This window comes from Bos indicus x Bos taurus, chromosome X (assembly GCF_003369695.1).
Source record: "Bos indicus x Bos taurus breed Angus x Brahman F1 hybrid chromosome X, Bos_hybrid_MaternalHap_v2.0, whole genome shotgun sequence".
NCBI lineage: Eukaryota > Metazoa > Chordata > Mammalia > Artiodactyla > Bovidae > Bos > Bos indicus x Bos taurus.
The window spans coordinates 110995398-111010143 of record NC_040105.1 but is presented as its reverse complement, the minus strand read 5'-3'; the positions used below and the strand labels follow the sequence as shown (position 1 = coordinate 111010143).

Below are 14746 nucleotides of genomic sequence, written 5' to 3'. Positions count from 1 at the left end.
ATCCCATTCTGTTGACCCAACACTTACTGAGCACTTAATAATGGCCCATGCCTGTTGTGAAGAGGAGGGTTATGAATGGGAGCCAGTTTCTCCTTTCTAGAGCTCATGGGCCATGGGGGAGGCAGAGGGAAACCATGTGACTGCCATGTGATGTGGCCCAGGAAGAACCTGAGCCACGTGTGTTGCCAAGGCAGTGGCCAACAGCTCAGAGGAGCTACCGTGAGGAAAAAGCATCCATTGTTCATCCAGTCCCTGCTGTGTGAAGTCTTTTTTTGTTTTGAAAGTGTTAATCGCTCAGTCGTGTCCAACTCTTTGCAACACCATGAACTGTAGCCCGCCAGGCTCCTCTGTCCATGGGATTTCCCAGGCAAGAATACTGGAGTGGGTAGCCATTCCTTTCTCCAGAGGATCTTTTTTGTTTTAGATCAAATTAATTCATTCTTCATTCCAGGTGACCCCTGATTCTGCCATCCACATGTGTTGTAGATGCTCCCATGTTCAATGTTTCTACGCCATTCTCATCTTGTAGACTTTATTTCTTCCTCGGTCTGACCTTTAGAGACTGACAAGCACTTCATTAGAGACACAGGCTGTTCACTATTGGAGCTTGTCCCCATGCCTCTACAGTCACTCACTTCCTTGGCTGTGTTAATGGTTTCTCTGTGGGCCCTCTGAGGGGCTGTCCTGTCCTTCCAACACAGACAGTGGGGGAGTCCCCACTTTCTGGGGACTTCCAGTCCCCACTTTCTGGAAGTGATACATGGCTGGCCTTAAGGCAGCACCCAGAAGGAGGAACTCTCTCCTGGGCAGCCCACCAACTGGCCCTGGCCCCACAGCTTGAAAGCTCTCAGGCCAGAGGCAGCCTGGCACAACTTGAGTGGGCTCTTTGTGAAGTCACTGGGACCTCAGCATGGCTAGGTGGGCTGGGCTGGGCTGGTAGAGGCAGGGGCTGGCAGGGTTTGCTTGTGTGGTAAGAATAGATCTCTTTTCTTTTTTGTTTTTATTAGTGTTTTTTTTTAAATTATGAAAGTAATGCACTGCCATAAAAATTCAAAGAGTACAGAATGGAATAAAAAGAAAACTTAAAGTACGTTCCCACTCAGCCCACACAAACCCACTGCCTAGAGGCAGCCATTCTGATCTTTCATGTGAAACCTTCTAGATACTTTATAGCATATACAAACAGAAATATAATTATGTAGTTGTTGAAAATCACTTTTTTAAACAAAAAGCAGATGCACATTTTAAAATAAATCAAGCATTGCAGAAAATACACACAGAAAAAAAGAAAGTCAAGGTAACTCAAAATCCATCTCCTAGACATACCAAGTGTTTCCAAAGTGTTTCTCAATGCATTCAGACACTTTTATAGAAATGAACTCACACTATACATGCTCTCATGTATCTCATGGAAACTGCTTTCTCCCTCTTGTTCAACAATATAGACATCTTCCATGTTCATATCTACAGACCTATAATCATCATCTCAATCAGCTTCATATTATCCTGTTATAAACTTTGAATGTACATATGATGGAAACCTACATTGTTACCAGCTTTTTAATATCAAAAATAACATTGCAATGAGTGTGCTTGTACTCATGTTCTCTCTCCCAACTGCACGTAATTGCCACCTGAAGATAAATGCCAGTAACTCAAAACCATTGTATTGGCAATGGTAACACCTCTGTGTCCATTGCATTGACAACTGTAAGGCCTCTGACCACGTCAAGTCTTGGCCAGAATGTGGAGTACTGGGTGCTCTTGCCCACTGCTGACCCAAAGGAAAAACGCTGTTCTATTGTGAGGTCAAACATGCCCATATCCTAGGACCCAGCATTTCTACTCTTGGGTATAATACACCCTAGAGCTATGAATATCCAAGTGTGATTTCCCCACCAGTAGCATGAGCATTTGGAGAAGGCAATGGCACCCCACTCCAGTACTCTTGCCTGGAAAATCCCATGGATGGAGGAGCCTGGAAGGCTGCAGTCCATGGGGTCGCTGAGGGTCAGACACGACTGAGCGACTTCACTTTCACTTTTAACTTTCATGCATTGGAGAAGGAAATGCAACCCACTCCAGTGTTCTTGCCTAGAGAATCCCAGGGACGGGAGAGCCTGGTGGGCTGCCATCTATGGGATTGCACAGAGTCGGAAACGACTGAAGTGACTTAGCACTTAGCATAGCATAGCATGAGCATTGGGCTTCTCTGGTGGCTCAGATGATAAAGAGTCCACCTGCAATATGGGAGACCCTAGTTCAACCCCTGGGTCGGAAAGATCCCCTGGAGAAGGGAATGGCAACCCACTCCAGTATTCTTGCCTGGAGAATTCCATGGACAGAGGAACCTGGCAGGCTACAGTCCATGGGGTTGCAAAGAGTCAGACATGACTGAGCGACTAACACTTTCACTTATATAACTTATATAATGAGTGTCACCTGGGATCTTGTTAGAAATGCCAATACATTCCTAATCAAACTGGGATCTCTGGGGGTGAGGTCCAGCTCTCTTCATTTTAACAAGCCCTCCAGGGGATTCTGAAGCCCACGGAAGTTTGAGAACCACTCACCTCAAGAATCTCTTGTCCATGTGATCAGGAGATGTGTACAAGAATTCCAGAGCAGCCTTGTTCTTAATGGCACAACAATCAGAAGCTCACCAAATAGTAGAGATGAGGAGAAGTGGCCAGATCTCGGTAGCCCCAGCTTTGGTGGGGACAGCTGTGGGAGGAACAGGTTTGGAAGGGCTGATAAGGAGTTTGATTTGGGTCACCAAATACAATGCCTAATCAATGTGCATTGAATAGGCCTTGGGATATAGGAATCTGAAATTAAGGGGAAAGTCGAGTTGGAGATGTAAGTTTGGGAGTTATCAGCCTTCTGATGGTGTTTAAAGACACAAGATGGCAAGATGAATAGAAATCACCATAATAAAGAATATCATTGAGAAGAGTTTCAAGGACTGAGTCCTGGTAACTTCCAAAGTGAGGAGGTTGGAAAGAGTGGAGACAATGAGAAAGGGTCAATCAAGAGTAAAGCGTTTCCAGAAGGAGTGACTCCTGTATCCAATGATGCTAACATATCCAGTAAAAGTAGAATGAAAGCTGACCACTGGACATAGCAAGATGGAGAGCACTGGTTTTAAAAAGAGCCATTTCTGTTAAGTGCTGTCCATGAGATAGAAGGGAAGAAGAGGAGTAAGAGAAAGTGTAGGTTCTTCTCTTCATGGTTGCTACTGAGAAATGGAGGAGGGAAATAAATGAAGAGTAGCTTGCATTTTGATCAAAATGATCCAACCAAGTGGAAATAATTGATGACCCAAGTAAAAGGTAGAAAAAACATTAGCAGGCCAGAGTAGGTGATAGGATATGGGGTCAAGAGCCCAAGCCAGGACAGGTCATCCTGAGTATCAGGACAAAAGTCATAGATAATGGTGCTGGCTGGTTGGCAGATGTTTATATCCATCACATTTTATATGATATACATATATACCACTTTATTGATATCAGATGATAAAAAGATGTTTTTAATTTTTGAAAAGTAAGCTTATTGAAGCAGAGTTGATTTACAATGTCATGTTAGTTTGAGGCATACAGCATGGTGATTCAATTTTTGGTTTGTTTTGGCCACACCACGTGGTTTTCAGGGTCTTGGTTCCCTGACCAGGGATCGAACCCATGTCCCCTGCAGTGGAAGCACAGAGTCCTAACCACTGGACTGCCAGGGAATTCCCAAAAAGAATTTTAAATGTTGGTATTGCTAGGTCAAAGGGAGTCCTCATAGTTCTTGTTACATATTTCTACAAAAGTTACAATTCATCCTCCCACCTCTAGGACCCTTGAGGCTAAGGATGACCATTTTACCACACCTCGGATAACCCTGGGTTTTGCAGATCCAATGTAACTTTAACTTCTCTGAGACTGTATTTGCATTTCCTTCGCATGTTAATGGGGCTCCCGCAAACCTTGTTTTGTGAATTGTCTGTTCCCTTCTTTGCTGGCCTATGTTTCCTATTGCTGGCTTTGAAAGGAGCCCGTTTTTATTTTTTGAAGACTAAGTCTTTTGCTGTCACATGCAGTTCAAATAAGTCTTCCTTGTTTGTCATTTGTCTAATGACAGTTATGATGGGTTTTGGCATACAGAAGTTTTTAATTTCTCTCTTTTCTTTTATGGTTCCTGGTTTTCATGACATACTTAGAAAGGCTGTCCCCATCCCAGGATTCCTTCTAGTACTTTTATGGTTTCACTTTTTTTTTTTTTTTTACATGACATTTCTGAGCCATCTGGAGTTTACTTCAGTGCGGATTTTGAGGTAGGAAATCCAGCTTGTTTTTCCACAGGACTAGTAGTTCCAATGTCATCTACTGAGTGATACAGTTTTAATCCCTGATTTGAAAAGTCAGTGTATTGCTTGATAATATATCACATTTGACATGAACTTTTATTCCTTCTTTCATTCGTTTGGCAAATATTTCGTTTGTGACCACTCAGGAACCCTACCAGTGCTTGAGTGAGCAGGCAAGCATAAGACATGTTTCCTACATCCAAGAGGAAAGGAGGAGACAGAAGACAGTGATTCTGTAGGGTAATGAGTGCTGGGACTGAAGGGCAGCCCAGGAAGAGACATGGTTAGGGACAACTTCCTGCTAGAGGTGTGTGCAGAGTAGGAGTTAACCAGGGCAGGGGGACCTCAGTCAACACCAAGGCTTGGAGACAGAGAACAAGGTTTCTGTGAAGATCAGTAAGAAGTCCAGTGTGATGGGAACCTGGAGCTTGGAAGTTGGGAGAAGAGGTTGGAACCACAACAGGCATCAGACCTGGAGGGTGACAGGGAAAGAGAAGTCTCAGAGGGTACCCCGATTTCCAGCTTGGACAGCTGGGTGAGTGAAGTCACCAGACTGACAATACAGGGGGACAATAGATGTAATGGGGCAAGAGTGGAAGCCAGAAGACTGTGATGGGGGCGGGGGGATCAAGGGTGATGGCTTGGACTAGGAGGCTGGTGGCAATGGAAGCAGGAAGAAGTGATCAGGCTCTGGGTATATTTTGGAAGTAGAGCCATAATCAGGACTTGCTGATTGATTGGATATAGGAGATGAGGGCCAGGTGCCTGGGCCTTTGGGCATGCACAGCTGGGAGGTGCCACTGATGGGGAAGACCTAAGAGAAGAGAAGTTTGAGGGGTGTGGAGTTTTTTTTTTTTTTTTGATGTGTTTAGTTTCAGTCAACCCTTGGACACTGTAGGAATCCCTGGCTAGATCTGAAAATTAGACTGACAAGAGAAAGAGTACCCATTTATTTAATATAAGGTTGAGAGCCTTCATAAAAAAATGAAGACCTGAAGAAGTGGTTAATTCTGGGTGTTTTTTTTCTAGGTTTGATGGAGAACAGAAAGTCATGCAAAGCCAAGATAGGGTGAAGAGTTTTGAGCAAAGTGCAGTAAGTTCAGGGGAACTTAGCAAAGCCTCTTTGTTTGGATTCTTCTTGGCCTTATCCCTGTCTTAGAGATAAGGATGCTCCTTTTGTCCAGGTATCAGGAGGGCACCTCTCACCTGAGAGTCTTATGAACTGCTTCCAGGAGAAAGGTGGGAGTGTAGGGAAGGTCAGAGAGACCTTCTTGTTTCTGCCATTTTCTCAAACTCCCTCATCTTAAAATATTCAACATGTCATGTTTGCTGGTAGCGTGTCTCAAACCCCATCAGCACCCATGTGGTGGTTTCATTGAGTGTCTCTCAATGTAACAAGCTCTATTCTCAGCACTCTCTGTTACCAATGTAACCTTCACAATGACCCCAAGAGGTAGATGCTGGTATTCTCACCTCCTTCATACAGGTGAAAACCTAGAGGTGGCAAGTGACTTGCCCAAGGTCACACAGCTATTAATTGGCACAGCCAGGATTTGTACCCACACAGTCCAGTTCCAGAGTTTGTGCTCCTAACCTTCAATACACTTGGGGAAGTGGAGAGTCAGGGAAACCAAAGGATGAATGTTGTTCTGGCATGAAGGAATGATCAACTGTGGTTAAGAGGTTAAGTGAAGGCAGAGATGTGAGCACTGGGTTTGGCAACATGGAGAATCACTGGTAACCTTGAGAAGAACAATTTTAAGGAAGCAGTAGGGTTGAAATCCTGACGGGATTGGGTTTATGAGGGAATGAGAAGCAGAGACAGCCCGTGTAGACGACTCTTTCGTGGAGTTTTGCTCAGTAGAGGAGCAGAGAAAAGAGACTAAGTGGAGCTGAGAACAGGGTCAAGTGAGACGACTTTCCTTTTTTTTTTTTTTTAACATTGATGGATATGCTCCAAATAAACTGGACCTTCTTATGATGCAGAAAAGAAAGGGACAATTACAAAGATGGAAGTCCTCACAGAGGTGAGAAGGATTACGATCCAGAAATGGATATTGGCACCATTCTGCAGTTATATGACCTTTGCCAGCACCGTCATCACCTTGGGGTGGACAGGAAGAAAGCAGATGTTTAAACTTGTCCAGATCTGAGTGTCAAGTGAAGGTGACAGAGGGTCTGTGGAACAAGGGAAATTCAGATGTTAACAAAAGAGGTGTTAAACTGATGGGCCATTGATTCTATGCTGGACAGAGAGGGCCAGGAAGGGAGGAAAGAGCTAACAGATGGGAAGAACGCAGACCAACAGACAGGAGATCCCCATGAGCTGGAAAGAGAACTGACTATACGTCTCATCAGGAAGTAGAACTAATGTGAACAAGCCCACTGGAAAGAGAGGAGACAGGGGTCAGAAAGTGGAAGCCTTGCAATACAGGCTTCAGAGGTGATAACAAGATGTAGGTTGCCCCTGTAGGGCATCACTGACAGATTCTTCAGTGATGTTGGGGTTGAAGAACTGTGAGGCCTGAGGAGGATGGATGGTCCACTGGCAGGGATGCTGAAGTCCCACACTCACTGCTCCATACCATTGCACACCCTTCCAATTCTCCCAGTCACCTTCTCACATGCAGTGAGATCTGGGTGGAAAAGAACAATGTGTCCTGTGCAAACACTTGCCTGAATATTCGCTTGAGCCTCAAAGGAGGAGAGGTGTTCATCCAAAGACAGACTAGTCTTCTCCAAGTAAGTGGCGTGTGGGAGAAGGGAATGCCTCCCTTGGCTGAGGTTGTGGGGGGACCTCACTTAGTGGAGGGACCTCAGGCTGAGTTAAGAGGGAAGTTGAGAGCTTCCTTTTAAGGAGAAGTGATGCAGCTAGACTGCTGATATACGACAGAACTTGCTGCAGGGATGAATTCTTGTCTATCTCTGCTGTCTGTTACAGGAGCCCATGGCCACATGGGGCTAAATATGATTCTTGTGACTGAGGAACTAAAGCTTCAATTTTATCTCACTGCAATACATTTAAATTGAAATAATCATAAGTATGGAGAAGGCAATGGCACCTCATTCCAGTACTCTTGCCTGGAAAACCCCATGGATGGAGGAGCCTGGTAGGCTGCAGTCCATGGGGTCGAATAAGTAGCCAGTGGAGCTCTAGAGGTATGCTGGTGTGGGAGCAGCAGTCCTAAAGGTCACAAGGGGGGAAGAAAGGGGCATGAAGGAGGGTACAATGCCAGGGAGCCTAAAGCAATGTGGCAAGTTCATAGTCTCCAAGTTCAGGCTGCTGTGATTCCCTTTCCTCCACAAGGAGAGGGTGGTCTGCCCAGATGGACGAGGAGGCCGCTGAACTATCCCTCTCCACCCCCAATCTCTCGAAGGCTGCTCCCCTTGAGGAAATCAAGGCAGCTAGGCACCCAGGGAGGTTTCTGGAAAAACTAAGGTGAGTCATAGTAACTTGGCTCTCCTGCATTTCCCCTTCCCAGGTGGGCACGGCCCCTAGTGAAGGAACAAATCAGCAATTCTTGGAGCTTGACAAACCTTCAGGTTGCTGTGGCCTCAGCTCCTCCCACTAGTGGTTTAGCCAAGCCAGGCTTAGCAGGGCCCCTGAGCGAGAGCATCCTCCCTTGCTGGATGGATCCAGCTGTTCAGGAGTCACTTTTCCTGTGCATCCTGCATGCCCCGCTAGGTCTCCCAGCCCAGGGCCCCACCCAGGTGGAGGGAACCTTCCTGTTTCTTGATCAGGTGGTAGCTTTCACACCTTTCCTCTTCTTGGCCTGTGATCACCACGCTCAGTGGGCACCAGGCCTGCCAGATAGTCCAGGGACCTGGGCTGCTTCTGGGGCAGCAGTGGGGTCTCTGGGGGGAAGCAGGGCTTGGGCCCCAGCCCAGGAGGACCAGACAGCCCCCAGATCTCCCAGGCATGGCCCCTTGCTGAGAGCAGCTGAGCTCTGGGGACGAGGGGGCACTGGGCAGCCTGCCCACTGTCTCCTCCTCATGACTTCCCTTCCTCCTCCTCCCAGGAGCCTCCTTGCCGGCCAACTGTACTAAAACTCCGGAAAACCATGGCGGGAAGGTTTTCCAATTAGAACATTATTTTTCCGATCTGTGGATGATTTTTAAAGCAGCAAAAAGCCATTCTTCAGGGCATGTGGGGATTATCTGCCAGTGAGGCCTTGGCTCAGCTTGTGCACTCGTGCTCTGGAGGCCTGGCCTGGGGCTGCTTCACAGCCAGAGACAAAAGGCAGTCTGTGTTCCGGGCATCAGGTCACAGAGGCCAAGACGGATTGCGGAGTGTTTCCTGGGCTTCTTCGAAGTACTAGTTTCAAAAGGTAGCGGGGGAGTTCAGCCTGCAGGGGTGGGAGATGTGCACGCGGCCGAGGAGGCCTGCCTGTACAACCTCTCTGCTCCCAGAGGTGAGGCACTGTCTACAGGGCAGGAACTGCTTGGGCGTGGATTCTGCACCATGAACCTGAACTGGTCTGCCTTCCCCACCAGATCTGGGTGCAGGTGGCAGTGTGGTGGGGAAAGGAGGTCCTAAATGGGGCATTTGATGATTAAGAATAAGTGTGTATGTCACACACTGGAGGGGCCCAGCCCCTAAGCCTGCAGTGCAGGTCAAGGGCAGTGCAGGGGCCTCACAGGCAATACCCAGAAGGCAGGGTCTTGCTCCCAGCCACATGGAGAGCTGGTTATAGACTCAGAGGCCGGGCCTGAAGGTTTGGGGCTCCATAGGGGCCACTGTGGCTACAACCACGCCTGGGGACCCCTGTCATGAGGGGACCCACCCTGCTTGGAACCAGTGGAGTCACCCAACAAGTGGAAACTGGTTGAAGAGCTTAGGAGGATGAGGTGTCAAGGCAGGCCCTAGAAAGAGGGAGGGCAGGGGGGGATTAGGGTGCAAACAGGAGCCCAGCCCTACTCACATGTGAACCTGAGAACCCCAACTGGATGGGGGTTCCATCCACAGCAACCAGAGCCCAAGTTTTAGTCCTATTTCTGTCTCAGAATGGCTGTGTGGCCCCTGTGGGCTATGGTCCATCCCTCTCTGGACCTGTTTCCCCATCTGCACCATGGCAGGGTTTGGATCTGGCATGGGTCTCCAGTACCTTCTGGTGTGAGGACACTCTGCCTGGGCTGGTTTTGGTTGTTTTCAGGTTCAACTTCAGCCTGAAAACTGTCAGGCCCTACCCGTCGTCCCCCTCCCTTACCTGGGAAATCTTGGGCTAGACTGGCTTGCCTGGGTTCTGTTCCCAGCCCTGGAGACCTGACTGGGCTCCTGGAGCCGATGAGCCCTGCTGGCCACTTCCTTCCAGACTGCCGCCTGTCCCCCTGTCATCTGCTTGCTTCCCAAAGAACTCGCCTCCATTGCCTGCTCCTGGTTCCTGGCTCCCCTCAGCATAGGGGGTCACCACTTGCCCACTGCTGCCTCTTCCAGGCAGCCCAGACTGGCTGCACCCTCCAGCCCATCAGTGTTAGAGGCAGCACTTTTATCCTCAGAGCAAGGTCTTGCTGTGGGGAGACTACTTGAGCTGGGGGACTCCAGGAGGACTCTGCCAGAGCCTGGAGGGCTGGTCAGCCTTGGAGCTAGAGATGGTGGTCAAGGCACAAGAGGAGCTGAGAGTAGAAAGGGACAGGGCCAAGCTCAAGCCAGGCAGGGGTAGAGCCCAGTCTGGGGGCAACCAGGAGCCACCAGAGTCTTGGCCCTCCAGCTCTAATCCAAGGGGAAGTTCACGAAGGACCCAGTGTTCTGGCTAAGAATGGATGGCAGTTTACCAGCAAGGAGACATCTTGTGCAGGGCCCTGGTGGGACAAGAGCACTCAGTGTGTCTGGGTCCACATGACCGAGAGCAAGGAGTCAAAGAGGAGGCTGATGAAGTTGGCAAGGGCCTCGAAGCCTGGCTGAGATGGCTGGGGGTGGCCCTGGTGGGGGTAGGGGGGGCTCCATTGGCACAGTGAGCAGGTGGGCAGGGCAGGGCAAGGTAGGGCAAGGCAGTCACCTTTCGAGTCAAACTCGTTTGCAGGCAAGATCAGCTGCAGGGCCTGGCAGCCTGGCAAGGAGGGAGGAGTTAAGGAAAGGCCAATCCCTCTGGCTGGTGCTGTCATGGTGGGACTGACCCAGTGGGGGCTGAATCACCTGGTATGTAGGAAGAGCTGTGAGGCCCTGGGGCAACCCAGCCCCAGGCAGCCCTTGCTCACTGGCCATTGTTGGCTTTGGACACCACTCTCGCTTGTGCTCTCTGGAGTGAGCTTTCCATTTCCTGCTGGTGACCTTCGAGGGGGGGGGGCCACCCTCTTTCTCATCCTTATATCTACTGCATCCCTCTGACCTCTACCTTCTGCCTCTTTAAGTAAGGGGCTCTGGAAGGGTAAGGGGACCCAGAGAGGGGGTGAGACATATCCAAGGACATATAGTGAGTATCATCTTTAGGAGCTAGGATGCCAAGTCAAATCCATGGTGACCAGCAACCTGAGATCAGGGGCAGGGAGGTATTAGATGCTGGTCCCCAGACTGGAAGCAGAGAAACATTTGTTGGCAAGAGATGCAGATGAGCTGAAGTGACTTTATACTTTAGATATAATCCCTACTCCCACACCCCACACATATATTCACTCAGATATAGGGCCACTTCCTCTCTGCCTGATAAAGCCCGAGAAGAGCAAGGACAGCTTCCTGAGTGTTGATCACCTCCCAATCCTCCCCAACCCCCCATGTTGGTTTCCATGTCCCAGTGATGACTCAGACAGGGCCCTGCCCTCCCCAAGCTCACCATCTAGAACAATAAAAGGTGACAGCCATTATGCTTGATTGATGCAGTCAGAGGGAACTGGGGAAGCATGGACAAGGAAGTGATCTACTTGCCTGGGTGACCCGTGCAGTCAGGAGAGAATTTACAAACACTTGAGGAAAGTTTTGAACAATGACTAAGAGCTCACTAAGCAGACAAGGGGACAAAAGACATTCTAGGGAGTCTGAGCACCAGGAGTAAAAGTGTCAAGGAGACAGGATGTATTCAAAAATCGGAAGGAGGTGAGTGTGGCTGGAACACATTGAACCAAGGGAAGAGAGTGGCTGGGTCTGCAGCCAAATCATTGAGCCCCTTAAAGAGGTTGCCTTTTATCTTGAGAGCAATGGGAAGCCATCAAAGAGCTACAGGCAGCTTTGGAGCCATGTGCAAAGTCCTCGACTGACTTCTGTGTGGAGACTGGATGGGGAGGAAGGCAAGACCAGAGGCAGGGAAAACAATGAAGAGGCTTGGACTAGGGTGGCGGCAGTGGGCGTGGAGAGAAGCAGATGGATTGGAGGACCCTTGGGACCTAGATTCAGCACTGTTTGTTGAAGGAGAACCCGTTGCTCCATGGTTTGGATGCTCTCATCCTCATAGACCATCTCCTTGCCAATTCTGTGTGGTCTCTTGGAGAGAGAAGCCCCACAGGTAAGGGTAGGGGCTTCTTCTGACACTCAGTCCATCCTAGCCCCTAGCCCAGTGCCTTCACTGTCACCAGTACTCAGCAAGCATAACAATGACACAAGTACACAAAAAGCAGGAATGAATGAATGACACTCATGAAACCGCACTGGACCTCTGGATCTGGCTGTGTCCCCCCACGGAGTCTGCGGGGATGCCCTGGCTAGGCGGACAGGGTGTTCGCTGCAGTGCCTTTGGAACCCCAAGTTTCCCAGGAGGGTTTCCCAGCGTGAGAACTCAGGCGCCGCCGGGTAGTAGGCTCTCTGCCTTTCCTCTCCTTTCCAGCCTCCGGGACTTCCTGCATGATCTGAGCCGACAGCCCCCAGTCCCCCTCCCCACCCCTGTCTGGTATCTCCATCTGTAAAATGGATCTAGGAACAGTAGCTCTCCACAGAATGAACCCGCAGCATCTGCGCAAGTCATCGCCCCGATCCGGGGCCAGATCGGGCCGGGAGCGGGCTGGGGCGCAACTGGGCAGCCCGGCCCCATCACGTGGCGGCGGCCTCCCAACTCGGGGGCCGCGAGTGCGGAGGAATTTGCCTGGAAGTTTTCCACCGCGGCCGAGCCTTCGGGAGCTAGCTCTGGGCTCGGTGCGGGGAGCCCCGGCCTTGATTTCTCCAGCGGCCCCGGGTTGGGGGGGGGGGTGGGGGGGGCGAGAAGTTGCCTGTGGGCCGAGGACCCTGGCGGGGGAATGTCCGGAATGTGCCAGGCGCATCTACCTACCCCAGGAGAGGGCAGAGGAAGGGGGCCGGCCGAGAGGAGGGGCGAGGGGCGAGGCTCTGGGCGCAGGAGAAAACCTGTTTGTTCTCCTGAGGGCGGAGCCCAGTCCGCGCCTCCTCGCCGGCCCGCTTGCTCCCCACCGCGTCCCGCGCCCCGCGTCCTCTCCCCAGCCCGGCCAGGCCGGCGCTGCCCACCGGAGGGAGCCCGCGCCCAGAGCCCGCCGGACCCTACGCCCGTCCCGCGAGCCAGGCACCTGTGCCAGGTAGGGCTGTCGAGTCGCCGTCCGCCGTCGACGCGGCCGGCAGAGTCCGTGGTGGAGGGAAACTCGGGCAGAGCCCAGCCGGGTGACAGCGACGACTTGGGGCCTCAGTTTCCCCATCCATAATCTTCACTCTCTCTAAGGGATTCTGCCGGCTGAGGGACGATACTTTTCTGATTTCGCTGTGAGTGAAGAGACTAAGAAGACAGGCACCTAAGGCTGGCCTGGCCCACCCTCTTTCTGCTAGAGAGGGTGTGATTGTTAGTAAATGGCCTGGGGCCAGGGTGCTCTGCGAGTTGATTGCAGGCCGGGGGAATAAGGGAATCTGAGATCAGCTAGTTCTCCCTGTGTCCATTTTGTAGATGAGAAAACCAAGACCCAGAGTCTGGCTCACCCTGATGCCCAGACCAGGAGGCTCACCGGTTACTTGTGATGAGTGTGTGCTGGGCACCAGGCAGTCTCCTGAAGGGCCACTGGGAAGGTAGCTGCTCAGACCTAAGGCACCGAATCAAGCGCCGCTGGGTGTTATCAACAGGATCTGCCATGAGCAGGCTCTGTGGCTGGATTGTTTCGGGGGCAAGGGAGCCAAAAGCCTTGTCCTCTTTGGAAAGGCACAGTGATACCTCTGCCTTGGAAAGAGACTAAAAACTCAACTCCTCTGCCTACTCTGCTACTTCTGAGCAGGGGGTGTCCAAGAGGGTAAGATGCCTGGTTGCCTCCCACCCAGGGCTGCTGGGGGCTCACATGAGGTCAGTGGTAAGTGTGCCAGGGCTTTGCAATAGGAATTGTGCTCACGCTGAGCCATTTGCACTTGGTCTTCACACTGTGGAAGGCCACATAGCCACATCTCAGGACCACTCAGCAAACCCTGAGAGAGAGCCCCTCACAACCCACCCAGAGGTGGTCCAGACCCCTGGCACCTGGACCCAGTCCCACCTGGGCCTCATGGCCTTGTGGACTTCTGATCGTGGTACCTGGCTGGGAACAGAAAACAGGGCCCCATGGGCCAACAGGCCTGGACAGTTGGGAGGAGCTCTGCATTCCCACTCGTCATTACCAGCTCACTTAGAGCTGTGGTGGAAAGTGGGGGTGGAATAGTGCCCTACCTTCCCAGGGTCTCCACTGCCGCATCTGAAAAATCAGGGGCAGCTCAGAGACTAGTTCAGAGGCCCTGCTTACTACTTCAAAGGAAGGGGCCAGGACATAGATGCATAGACCAGGAGCCAGCCTGCAGGTTGGCCCTGGCACTTGTGCTGTTCACCTCATCACCCCGGACCACCCCAGGATAGGAAGGAGCAGAACCATCTCACCTACCCTACCCTCACTGTCCATCAGTTCCCAGACCTAGCCCTTGTGCCTTCAGAAGCCAGGACCTTGCTGGGGCCTCTGTATTCAACCGGGGGAGCTGATGTGAGGCGCCAAGCACAGGGCCAGGCACATAGCAAGTGCTCAGATCTGTTCGTTTGTACCCTCTGGACACATACAACTCAGTGACAGAGGTGGACCACGACCACACTGAGGGCTGCCGCCCTGAGTAGCATTACCACCAGGGGCTGTGGGAGCCTGGGATAGGGGAGCAGGCCTGGCTGGGAGGATCAGAAAATACTTCCTGGAGGAGGAGGACTTGGAAGCAGCAGAAGGAGCTCAGGAACTGCCCAGTCAAGGCCTGCGCATTCTTTGAAATTGTCCACCTCCCTTCCTTCTCAACTTGAGCCAAATTCCAGACTGAGTGCCCCAACCTGAGGGCACTGATCCCAGGAGCAGCCAGTGCTTCACCTCGGCCTCCAGCCTGCTTTGTGCTTCTGCTTAGCACCCCTGTGGCCTAGGATTCAGTGGGACAGAGAGTCTAGGCCCCCAGCAGTGGGCCTGGGACCTGCCCATGGTAGGCATCGGCACCTGGTCCCCGAACTGCCCTCAGTTGATGCCAAGAAAAATTTCAAATCTGGCCCAATG

General features: G+C 51.2%; 1 protein-coding gene across 9 annotated transcripts in view; it reads left to right on the top strand.

The window, feature by feature from the left end:
* The first annotated feature begins 12579 nt into the window (after positions 1-12579).
* ZNF185 (zinc finger protein 185 with LIM domain) overlaps positions 12580-14746 on the top strand; it is a 58940-nt gene continuing 56773 nt past the window's right edge. For 4 of the 9 annotated variants that reach the window (XM_027534185.1, XM_027534187.1, XM_027534184.1 and 1 more), the window contains exon 1: positions 12582-12796. The gene's annotated coding sequence lies outside the window, so the exon portion shown is untranslated. Of the gene's footprint in view, positions 12797-14746 lie in introns of all 9 variants that reach the window. The other 5 variants (XM_027534181.1, XM_027534179.1, XM_027534188.1 and 2 more) reach the window with 4 other exon arrangements.